Source organism: Dendropsophus ebraccatus, chromosome 11, assembly GCF_027789765.1.
Source record: "Dendropsophus ebraccatus isolate aDenEbr1 chromosome 11, aDenEbr1.pat, whole genome shotgun sequence".
Lineage (NCBI taxonomy): Eukaryota > Metazoa > Chordata > Amphibia > Anura > Hylidae > Dendropsophus > Dendropsophus ebraccatus.
This window is the reverse complement of record NC_091464.1, coordinates 52,901,149-52,914,305: the sequence shown is the minus strand read 5'-3', so window position 1 is coordinate 52,914,305 and position 13,157 is coordinate 52,901,149. Positions and strand designations below refer to the sequence as shown.

The 13,157-nt window shown below is 42.3% G+C and overlaps 1 long non-coding RNA gene across 1 annotated transcript in view; it reads left to right on the top strand.

Moving 5' to 3' along the window:
• The first annotated feature begins 1,481 nt into the window (after positions 1-1,481).
• Positions 1,482-13,157, top strand: part of LOC138767641 (uncharacterized) — a 30,830-nt gene continuing 19,154 nt past the window's right edge. The window contains exons 1-2 of the long non-coding RNA XR_011358821.1: positions 1,482-1,520; positions 1,994-2,120. This is a non-coding gene — a long non-coding RNA (uncharacterized lncRNA). The remainder of the gene's footprint in view (positions 1,521-1,993; positions 2,121-13,157) is intronic.

Sequence of the window (13,157 nt, the reverse complement as noted above, 5' to 3'; positions counted from 1 at the left end):
ATATCAGAATACATAGATCTGTGGGGGCTCAGTGCAGGGAAGTGACCCCAGAACATCACTAATAAGATATTGGGGGAGATGTTTTTGTTCTATCCCTTATTAGTGATGTTCTGTGGTCACGTCCCTGCACTGAGCCCCCACAGATCTATGTATTCTTATGTGCCACAAAGCATCCAGTGTATGATGCACCTAGGATCCAACTACAACAGCTGCAGGCACTACAACTCCCAGCATGTACTGACAGTGTGCAGCCCTCAGGATATGCTGGGAGTTGTAGTAAAGTAGTACAATCCTATGATAACTGCGGCTGTAGACAGATGTTTTGCTGGACCTTCAGGGCTGATGGTTGTCACCCACAGATTGCAGCCACCAGGAGACTCTGCACACAGTGATTTATTACAGGGTTGTCCTCTCAGAGACTACAACTCCCAGCATACCCTGAGAGCTGTATAAATGGAGGGTGTTCTGAGATTTGTCACAGATACAGATGAATTCAGGAAAGAAGCGGGTCAGCATGTCGTGTCTCACTGGTTGTATATTGGTGAGCCCCAGGTACCCCAGTCCAACACTGGACAGAACCAGTCCCCAAACTAAGACGTCCCCGGCCTCCTTCCTTCCTCCATCACGTGTTTGATGAGAACAGCGGGCATCAAGCAGAGCGGCACCCAAGTGCCAGGGTATATACCATGCATGTACAGCAACGTGGGGGGGGGGGGGCGCCTCTGCGTGCAAAGTGCCTAGGGCAGCATGAACTCTAAATACAGGCCTGCTCACCGCCATGTATTCGCTATCACTGGCTTGGGTGAGCTAAACTAGTCTGCCTGGGGGGGGGGGTGATTTGTATATGCTCACTAACATGGAACAGCCTCATTATATTAGCCTTATCAACATTCTATGTTAGTGAGCATACCGGGGAGGGGATATTGGTGAACATATACAAATCAAACAGCCCCCCCCCAGACCCTCAAAATTCAATAACCCCAAACGGGGCATTGCCTAGTACTCAACAGCATTCTGAATACAGGGGAACCCCTACCCCACTCTTGTATAAGTTTTAGTCTCCATCATAATGAGCCCCGCTGGGCTTCTAGACACGCTATAAATTGTACGTTGCAGGGGTGAATATAATGCACTGCATACAGAGCCCAAGAGACGGCTATACAAGTAAGTGTCTGTATGGTGACATTTACATTGCACCTTGTTCACATTTAGTTTCTACAATTTTATAACTGTATAACAGAGGTTACATTTTAAGCCACTGGGAAAAATGGGGTATATGAGCCAGTTCTCTAGAATTAATCTGAACCAAATTATACCTCCCAGCAAGGCGTGGGTCGAACACACAATTTTTTTTTTTATTATTGTGGGGGGCCCAGACACTTTGGTTTTATGGGGCCCCGAAATTCCTGATGGCGGCCCTGCTGACCGGGACTTCATGTGTTTAGTTTCCTTTTTTAACCACCACCTAAACCACCACCAGTCTAAAAATCTGCCTTCAGGAGACTGGACCTGGATTTCTGGTAAGTTCAGCTTTGTTTTACAGCATGATAACAACAAAGTATTAATGAATATAAATTGCAAACTTGCTTTATTTTACATCTACTGTTGATTTAGATTTTTAAAGTTACAGGGACACTTTAACCCTTAGAGGACCTGGCCAATTTCAATTTTTGCATTTTCGTTTTATCTTACAGCACTTTATCTTACAGAACTTGTGTATCATTTATGTATTTATTGGAGCATGTATATTATATAGTAATATTGATGTAATTTTTCTTTGGAGGCCAATATATATTATAGTGTACAAACTACACTACCATGTGGAACTAATAGAATTGCTTGATTCCCTGGTTGAGTAGGGGAGTACTATATCGCCATACTCAGTTCTTTGATATACCGATATGTTTTTTAATTGATTTTATCCTTGAGTTTGTTGTGATGTTCTGTTTTTGATTTATTTTATAAATAAAGATTGCATATATATATTTTTCAGACATTTAGTGGTGTGCACGACTTCATAGTGTCCAGCTGCTTTTTTTTGTTTGATTAACATTACTGGAACATGCCTGGATCATTGCCAAGGAGGGCCACATGAGCAGAGGCCCAATCGTGCAACAGAGGTAATGTGAACTTATACTCACTCATTTTAACTATTTATTTAACACAGTTACTAATTAATCCTGGAATACCCCTTTAATTTTATAAGTAATACACAAGTTTAGATCTATTTTTCTTACAGGACAATCCCTTAAAACAAGATCCCACTGCTAGATATGCTAAAATATGTGTAAATTCAGTTTGGGTCCTCTAATATTTGCTCTGTATACTGCTTCAGAAATTATTTGGTGACTCACTATATGAAACATATTTCAGCAGATGCTCCAATTGAAAGCGTCTCTTTTGGCAATGGTTTCATACAATAGAAAGTAGTTATTTTTCTTTTAACTGTACCAACATAGCTCCTCTCTCAGTGTTGCTGACAATATGTATTTTGTAAAATAAACACAATAAATCTTCCATACTTTATGCAAAGTATGAGCTGTCTCATGTCAAGCTGCTGACAGAATGTGTTAACGGATTGTGTTGACAAAACGCTTTTAAACCAAATGTGTGTTCTTAATTATAGCAATGGCAAACTAATGCAGTTATTAGAAGGGAAGAAGAATAAATGGTTCATGTTTAAGGAAGCCTTATTGTTAGGCTGAAAAACTCATTCAGGGTATCTCAAAAATAAAAGGTGTACTTTATTGGAAACAGATCACTGATCTCAGGGACACCAGCCAAAGATAAGACTGCCGGCTGCCAGCTAAAGCACTCAATGCAGTGAAATTCTAGGTGCAGTGCTCCCTGGCATATATGAATATGCAAAAAAAGAGCCTCATTTAAGTTTCAAAACACAGGACTAGCCAGATGTTGCGCCGGGAAGGGCCCAGCCAAGGGGTGGCTCCTGTAGGAAACCACCAAAACCACCATATTAAGTGGCCCTATAAGTCAGTGTAATGACAAGTGAAAAACCAAGGTATCCATCCACAAACAGCTGTTTCAGGGTGTTGCCCCTCATCAGTGTGGAGCAGATTTCTGGCTAGGTGGGAGCAGGGCCGTATTTACCACTAGGCACTTGTGGTCCAGTGCCTAAGGCAGCACCTTTCAGGGGGCGCAGTACCAAGGAGCAGAGTAGTTTACTGCCCAAAGATTAGTCATTTCAAGTTAAGATCCTTTACTTTCAACATCGTTGATCAGTCATTCGTGATCTTATTAGATCAGGATACAAAGCATATTCTCTGTATGACAAGTATATCAGGAGCATATTTACTGTAAAACAAAATAAAATTATGTAAAGCATTACTGACACTTGCAGTTACTGATTGCACCAGGAATATGCAAAAAAGAGCCCATGGAGATTCATTTAAGAATCTCAAAACAAAGGACTTGGGCAGATTAATGACGTTGATACACGTTTGGGGAAATTTTAAGGGAATATTTTGATCTTAACATTTATGAAATAATATGCAGAATATCCCATACATGCTTAACAGATCAGGGCTCTGCCTCACTCTCTAGGATGAGCCCCCCTGAAACCCGATCCAGTCTGCTTACACTTAATAGATGATTAGGATTAATTTATGCATATAAAATAAGTTAAGTTATTATAAAAAAAAAGTTAAATACTGAAAAATAAAGGAAAAAACAAACATCTGCCTGAATCGAAAAATCATAAATTTCAGACACAGTGGTACCATAGAAAATAGTGAAAAACCTATACTTACCTATTGCAGCTTCCATTCAGCTTTTCTTTCTACTTTTAAGACGAGAGCTCAGAGAAAGGCCAACCTGTTGCTGCCAATTACTGGCCGAGATGGAACACCACTGCAGCTAATGATTTGCCAAGCTCTCGTCTTAAGGTCCCTATACACCTTAGACCTTCATCAATCTAGGGTGTATGGGGCTTTCCTGACTGTCTAGAGAGAGAGAACTGCCAGCTGAATGGTTGTTTGGCCATCAGTTACTGACTGTGTATGGCCACTTTTAGTAGCAGTGCGAAGAGAGGAATATTGAGAGATCAAAAAGATCTTAGCAGGACCTGAGGGCAGGCCCAGACTGACAAATGCTCGGTGGGCTGCTCAGATTGCCAATCCATAGGCCATAGGCACATTTTTTGCATTTGTTTATTTAATTTAACAGCGTTGCTGGGGTGGGGAGGGTAGCTGCCATATTACTGAGGACCGCTAACACTCTCCTCCCCTTCATACACATAACGCCCAGGCCTCCACATGGCTGCTCTGCTGATTTTACTGGTAGATGCTACGTGTAAGTACAGTAAGCTTCCAATGCAGGCAGTTTGATACACAGCTCAGCTGCCTGCAACAGAAGTTCACTGATTCAGTCCCTCAGCACCTGCACTCCTCTTCTGTCTTGCTTGGCTCCGAACAGGCAGCTGAACTGCATATCAGACTGTCTGCATGAGAAGCTCACTTTACTTGTACACAGCAACTACTGGGTCAAGAGCTTCAGCAGAGAGAGACACTGCATGCAAGTGATGTGAGTATCTTTAAAAAAAATAATAATCATTTCCACATAGGAGCTGCTACACGAGGGCCTATGCTATGTGGGGGCTACATAGGGAGGCCTTTACTATGTTAGGGCTGATGCACAGGAGAACCTGTACAATATGGAGACCTATATTATAAAGGGACCTATATTATATAGGGACTGCAACACAAAGGGAGACTAAACTATATAGGGATGGGTACACAAATCTATATAAAGGCTAATGATATATGAAGGTATAGATGAGGCCTATACTATACAGTATGTGAGCAAAGAGAGGGCAAATGGAGAATAGTTGGAGCCAAACTACTATAGGGGAGCACAGAGGTGGGCCTAACTACTATATGTGACATAGAGGGATTTACTATAGGGTGCATAGAGGAGTGGCCTAATACCACGAGGCGATGCAGCAGAGAGGGGACCTAATACTATATGACGGCACAGAGTGGCCTGACTACTATTTGGAGGCACAAATTGGGCCTGTTACTGTGTAAAGCAGAGGAAGAGTTTGTAGAAAGATGATGATGATGTTGGAGCCAGGAGCCTAAGATTTTTGTCTCGCAGATTTTGCAGAGATGAGTCATGGTTGGAGAAGTTTTCATGATGGCCGGACCAAATGGCAAGCGAAGATCGTCCATCTAGACCGAAGGGACAGCGTTTTTTAGGCAAACGCAATCCTCATCCTCCTTCGGGAGGAACACGCAACCAAGACGCAAGACGCGACGAGGCGGCAAGTCCAGGGGTCGGACGGGGACGGGGAGGAGTGCAAACACGCAACCAGGTCAGTGCAACCTAGTTGTTAATATTTCTTCACATACTCTCTCCCCACCTGAAATGGCTATCTTGAATAAGGGACTCTCTTTCTGCCCCACCAAACCACTAGACACATTTACTTTAGAGGAAGATCTATTTAGATTCTACAGATCTATTAGACTCAAGGCCCACTTTGCGACTTCCCCTGTTACCACCATGAGAACAGACAGGAGTACTATACCTATTTTTTCTATTTCGAGCTTTGGTCTAAGGAACAAGAGTCATTATCTTCCCCCGAAGGATAATCACGCCGTCGAAACCTATATCTCTCTGGTGGAACGAGATATCTCTACATTACTTAAAAATATCACACAGGGCCATCTTCGTAACCATACTAACATTACGCCCGAAGAAAGACGAGCCCTACAAGACCTACAACAATCGAAGGACTTAATTATTAAGCCGGCGGACAAAGGGGGTGCATTGGTGGTGATGGACAAAAGGGACTATATCGCAGAGATAACAAGACAACTATCCGACACCACCACCTATGCACCCCTATCACGGGACCCGACCTCCCAACTATCCAGTAGGATTAAGAACTTATTGGACAATTATGTGATGGAAGGTATTATAGATGAACAAACATGTACTTTTCTAACTAACTGCCATCCCATTATGCCAACATTTTACATTCTCCCTAAAATTCATAAGGGCTTAGACCACCCCCCCAGGAAGACCCATAGTAGCCTCTACTGACTCTACTGGTTCTAGCACCCCTTTCAATCTTGTTGGAAAAAATCTTTACTCCCCTAGTTAAAACCACTAGATCGTTTTTACTAGACACAACTCAATTTCTAGAAGTGATACACCAGATTACACCCATACCATCGGAGGCTATACTAGTTACTTGGGATGTTAGCAGTTTATATACATCGATACAGCATTCTAAGGGCCTGAAAGCGGTAGACACCTTCCTCGATAGTCACACATTCACAGTCCCATAGAAACGATTTTGTCTTGAACTATTGGAATTAATCTTGACTAACAATTTTTTTCTTTTTGGTGACAGAATGTACTTGCAGACTCAGGGAACGGCCATGGGCAGGGCCGTCTTACCCATTAGGCATGGTAGGCGGCTGCCCGGGGGCCCATGCGTCCTAGGGGGCCCCTGCCCTGTGTCATATTCCCTGGCCCTTTAACTGGGAGTGCTCCTGATCAGCGCTGGTAGATAGGGGCTGTGCACAGCTCGCTCTTGTGGCCGGAAGCTGCATTCTGCTTCCGGTCACTAGAGGTCTCTCTCACCCCCTGCATTCCCGTGCGGAGCAGGAGAGTGACGTCACCAGCAGAGCCCTGAGAGGAAGGAGAAGCTGGAGGCCTGAAGCACAAAGCCTGAGTGAGTATGTGCTGATACCAGAGAGGGGAGGCTAGCTGGCAGGGAAGGTGTTAATCATGGGAGTGCTCTCTGCAGGGATGCAGACAGGGCCGTGGGTGAACTGGTAAACAGGGAGGGGGAGGGATCTGGGGTGTAACTCCTCTGAGTGTGTATATATATCTCCATTCAGTGTATACAGCAATGTATTATATACTTATCCTCCTCCTGAGTGTGTATATATATCTCCATTCAGTGTATACAGCAGTGTATTATATACTTATCCTTCACCTATCACTCCATTGTTGTCTCCCTGTATGTATACTGTATAATACAATATACAGGGAAACAACATGGTTCATATATAGAGAAGGGCAAAACAACCTGGTTCATATATAATAGTCATGTTGTTGCCCCTCTGTATATATAAGACATGTTGTTTTGCCCTTCTCTATATATGAACCATGTTGTTTCCCTGTATACTGTATAATACAGTATACACAGACTCCCTGTATTATACAGTATACAGGGAGACAACATGGCGTATATGCAGAGGGACAGCAACATGTCTCATATATAGAGAGGGGCACCAATATATATTAATTAGGCTTTTACCCACCACCTGTATACCCCACATATACCTGTACCCCCCATATATATATTTGTACACATATATACTGCTCCACCCTTATACCTGTATCTATATGGTAGATAAATAGGTGGTAAGGTATATTGCCTGTAATAGTGATATACTGTATGTGTGCAACATATATGACAATCACTATTATAGGCAATATACAGTGGTGCCTTGGATTACGAGCATAATTCGTTCCAGGACCGTGCTTGTAATCCAAATCACTCTTAAACCAAAGCAAATTTTCCCATAAGAAATTATAGAAATGCAGACAATTGGTTCCACACCCAAAAAATTATGATTTATTATTCTGAATAACATGTAAAACAGATGAAACAAACATATTGGGATATTATAAGTTACTGTACAGTAATGGAGCGGATGGGAAACACAAGGGCTTGACAGAGACTGCAGGGAGTATGAAGGAATGAGCAGGACAGATGTGGGCACATACATGCAGCACTCTCTGTCCGGGGAGAGAGGGGTTACAGCTATGGAGAGATTACCTCTACAGTCCTGTCCCCTGATGTAAGCCCCAGCCTGAAGTGGATCTGCTATGATTTGGCAGGTGAGGGAGACTTCCTGGGTCAGAGTACAGAGCTGTAGACCCCGCTATTCAGACCATGTCCCTCCTCCACCCGCCCTCCCACCCAATACAGGGAGCTCTTAAACCAAAACAATGCTCTTAAACCAAGTCACAGTTTTGAAAAACTGTGAGCTCTTAAACCAAGTTACTCTTAAACCAAGGTACCACTGTACCTTACCAGATAAGAGGGGCGGCGGCCGCTAGGGGGGGGGGGGTTAATTCGCACCTCTGCCCAGGGGCCCATAATGCTGTTAAGACGGCCCTGGCCATGGGGTCCAATGTAGCCCCTCCATATGCGAATATATACATGGATTACTTTGAGAACCATTTTATCTATACCCATCAGTCATTTTTGGACTTCACCCACACTTGGCACCGCTATATCGACGATATTTTCTGCATATGGAGGGGCTCATTGGACTCCCTACAGGAGTTTCACACCTACCTTAATTCTATCTACCCAGAGTTGCAATTTACATTGCATTATGATTTTTGCAAAATGAATTTTTTGGATACCCTTGTTCTTAAGAATGCCTTTGGGGAACTGTCGGTTGACTTATACACCAAGCCAACCGACAGAAATAGCTTACTCCATTACAGCAGCAATCATCCGCCAACGTCAAGAAATCTCTGCCAGGCTCCCAATTTAGTCGGGTAAAAAGAATAGTGTCGGACCCTGGGAAACTAGAGATGAGACTTAGTGAGATGACACAGAAATTTTCTCAACGAGGTTATCCACCCAAGATCTTGGATAAACTTAGGGAACCCACAGAGAGAACACACAGGCCCCAGAGTGGAAATCGTATACCTTCCATCCACAAATTTCATCCCTATAGCAACAAAATTACTAGCGTGATTAAAAGACACTGGCCAATCTTACATCAGGCCCTACCTCAAGTCGAGGAGTTTGAGAATCCACCACTCTTATGTTACAAGAGAGAAAAGAACTTACGTGATCATCTAGTGAGGGCCGATATAGGTACACTTCACCGTAGACCAACACAACGCTTCTTGTGTTCACCCCAAGAAGGCACTTTTCCATGTCTCCATTGTTCACAGTGTTCCTCTGTAACCAAGGGTAAAACCTTCACCCATCCCCATACGGGTAAACAATTTCCCATCCGTGGCTTCTTTACCTGTGACACGAATTTTGTGGTGTATCTTATAAAGTGCCCCTGCGGTCTCGGATACGTTGGAGAAACTACACAACGTATCCGGGACCGCATTTCTAAACACAAATCTACCATTAGATGTGGCAACCTCTTGCTCCCCATCCCCAAGCATTTTTCTGACCGAGGACATTCCATAGCCCAACTCAGATTTCAGATCATTGAGCATATTCCTCCTCCAAGAAGGGGTGGTAACCGTATAGCCTTATTGAAAAAACGTGAGTCGTACTGGATACATACACTCCAGACGATTGAACCTAAAGGCATGAATCGAGAATATGATAGAAGTTTCAGTCTGTGAACTTATTCCCTTGTAACATAGTATTTTTCTTTTTTCCACATTCTAGGTTTTGGCATGCAGCAAGGATTAAGCACATGTGGTAACTATGGCCCGGTCTTTATCTGTACTCTATTTACTTCATTTCATTTTTCTATTTCTCCATCTATACATTATTATACATCTACGATCACATTTTTCATTGTTCTTTATTTCCTTTTTCTACATACTATTTACTTTTAGTATATGTCCAGTCACTGTTGCTAGTATAGCTGCCCGTTTCACCTCCTGGTAACTCTGGATACCAGGACGCTATAGCTGTCATCTGACATTTAGCCGATCATGTGACACGTACGTCACGGCAATACCTTTAGCAGCCGGCCTGTCCACGCCCACGTCCCTCCCCTTGTTCTGAATACTTACTAGAGATCCCCGCTATGGCGTGACGTGGTGCGGCGCGCCGGCGTCGCGGGGGCTCTGACGCATCGCTGCCACGTGACTGCGTGGCGTGGCGCACCGGCGCCGTGGCGTCGCCGCCGCGCCGTCACCGCTGGACGCACATGGAACCTATTTAAACAGGCTAGACACTGGTACACTACACCACCAGATCTGTCCTCATCTTCCCCTGCTTACAGGTAATATGTGACTGATTCATCTCATTCTGTTTTTTTTCTTTTCAACCTTATGTCTTATTGCTCCGGACCTAGTTGCCCTATGTTCCTTGTGTCTATTTTATCCATGTTTTAGTCTGCACGTCTTTTGTATAGTCCAAACTTAGAATTTCACCATGGTCTTTTCATGACTGTGCACAGCGTATACCGCTATTGTCTGCTAACCCATTTTTTAGTTAGATTCATTTTCATTATTAGTATATGATTTTCTGGTATTTTCATTACATATTCATGATTTTTTGATATTCATTCATATCTGTGGTAAAGTCACAACCCATACCTATTAGAGAGTTAGTGGTATACACTATCCATATATACAAAATGACATTTCGATACTTTGATATCTCCATTTATTTTCGCTGTATAGTCCCTTTCATATTTCTATTTTTATTCATTTGTTGTATTTTTCTTCATAGTATGGCTACATTGGCCTGAGGAAGGTTGGAAGCACGACCGAAACGTCGCCAGTAGCATTACTTACCTGCATAATTGCTTTGATCTGGTTGGATTGTGGCAAACTACTTATTTTTCATGCAAATAAATTTCTTTTCACGAACATCATAAAATTGGAAGTGCAGTGCTTTTGTCTTCATATATATCATGGGATTGAGGAATCCTTTTGCACTGGCACCCAACATCTTCGATAAGGGAGTGCGGTTTGTTGCTGTTATTGCAAATGGCAAAGAACTAAAGTGAACAAGAGAAGATGCTGCCTCCTTTCAATAATTAAAAGCTTATTCCCTATACCGCCATTATAAGGTAGGCAGTGATAGGTTATATCGGTTCTCTAGGATTAAAAAAACAGTTATTTTTTTTCCAAAAACAGCTCTATAGCACCCTTAGGTTGTAAATAGTGTTACAACTTTAGTTCAGTGTTACAACTATTTAGTTCAATGGAACTGAGCATTAATACCACACACAACATGAGGATAGGTGTTGGACCATTTTTGAAACAGGTGGAGAATAGGAGACAATCTGCCTGGGGCATTCCTAATTATGAGGAGGGCGGGGAGGAGGGACAGAGAGGGTGTGCCAGCCTAATGCATACACAATCTAAGCCCCGGTCGTTGGGCACAGGGCTGCCAATTAAAAAGTTGTTTTTATGACAATAACTGCATCACCTGCCGAACGGACCGCAGGACAGATCTTGGATTCTTGGACAGATCTTCAGCTATCTGAAGGTACAAGTGGTTTTGGGGGGGGGGGGGGGGGGGGGTAGATTGTGGGTACAGAGTCACTTTAAAGCTCTGCTCCCTTGCTGTCATTCACAGTGAGGAGCAAGCGAGGGAACCACATAAGAAAGACAGAGATACATCAAAGAAATACAGACAGAGAGGCACCAACTCAACATTCTTCTAACATGCTGATAGTTTCCATTTATTAAGCTTCCTCTTTAAAAAAAAAATTATAATTTTGTTAAAGATAGAAAAAAACAAGACGTTACGATGCATTTGAAATACTTTTCTTGTATGACCTATATAGCTAAGTAGAATCAGGAATGTACTGCTACATACTAGGTAAGAATCATGCAATGTTTAGTCAGTATTACAAAATTGGGTCAAAACATTTCAGGACAGTTTTTAAAATCTTTCAAGCATAAATTACAAACCAATGGCAAAAGAACATTAACACTGCGCCAAGTTGCTTGCAATCTGGCATGCAGAACCATACTGCTGCATTAAGACAAATGTATCCAAGAAAAGCTAAGTAGGTCTGCAAAGTAGTTTACTGCCCAAAGATTAGTCATTTCAAGTTAAGATCCTTTACTTTCAATATCGTATATCGTATTTTCAATATATGAATCAGTCATTCGTGATCTTATTAGTTCAGGATACAAAGCATATTCTCTGTATGACAAGCATATCAGGAGCATATTTATTGTAAAACATAATAAAATTATGTAAAGCATTACTGACACTTGCAGTTACTGATTGCACCAGGTCTCACTCCTGAGACCCTCTGTGATCCCGAGGTACAACAAAGTGCAGAGCAGCATGCTCCCCCCCCCCCCCCGACTGTTAATTAAATCCAACTTATTGTGGTCCTGTATGCACATTGCCACTTTGTTCATAAATGGGCACTCAGTACCTACATTTTTGTTATGGGTCATGATCACAATGGTCGGACCCTCACGAATTGCTGTTAAAATCCTTTGTTTTTGTGACAGCTGTAACTTTTTTTAAAAATGTTTATAGGTGATGGAGTTAAGGGCTTGTTTTTTGTGGGACAAGATTTGGTTTTTATTCTTACCACTGTGGGGTACATATAAGATTTTATTTTATTATTGAAAAGCAAGAAATTTCACAAAACAAACATTACAATCTTCTATACAAAATAGCTTTACATAACAAACATCTGGAATAATTGAATATTTGAATCCAGCAATTCACCTCTGTGTTCAGCACCATGGGCAACACATCAAATAGCTGTGCATTACAGGGAACCGTTCCTGACTGTTGTTGCAACTTTTTGTGTACTAATAAGGTGATGTATCATGATTGAGGAGTGTATGAATTTTTGGTGGTGGAGATCATCACAATGTATGTCTTGTGCCCCTGATCTTTTTAGATCCTAGCAATGCCCCTGCCTCTTGCACATAAATAAGACAAAACTCAGCAATATGCTGTCAAATTGGTCTCAGTTTAGTAAATTAAACTAGTGAGTTACCTCTAAAAAGCATATACATGAACAAGAGACCCATCTAGTGGATATTGTGGATATTGCTCAGACTGCACAAGAAGCATTGGTTGGTTTGAGCTCTGTTTCTATATATTACTGCTTTTTGGTCTCACACAGGGCAGCAGAACATTTCTGCATTTATGTTATGACCAATAACTCTATGCATCAAAGATTTGGCACTTTTCATATAACTCATTTCATATAACAAACAATATATTGTACATGTTTAGGCTATGTTCACACTACGTAAAAGTACAGCCGTTGTTGCTATCGGCGACAACGGTCGTACTTTATGCACCTGTGAACACTGCCCTATCTGCTATGGGATCCCGGCCAGAGCGTATACACATGGTATACGCTCCAGCCGGGATCTCATGCGGCGCCTCAAAAAACTGACATGTCAGTTTTCTGTGGCTGCAATTCAGTGAATTGCAGCTGCAGAAAGCTCTGACGGTTCACAGAATGATG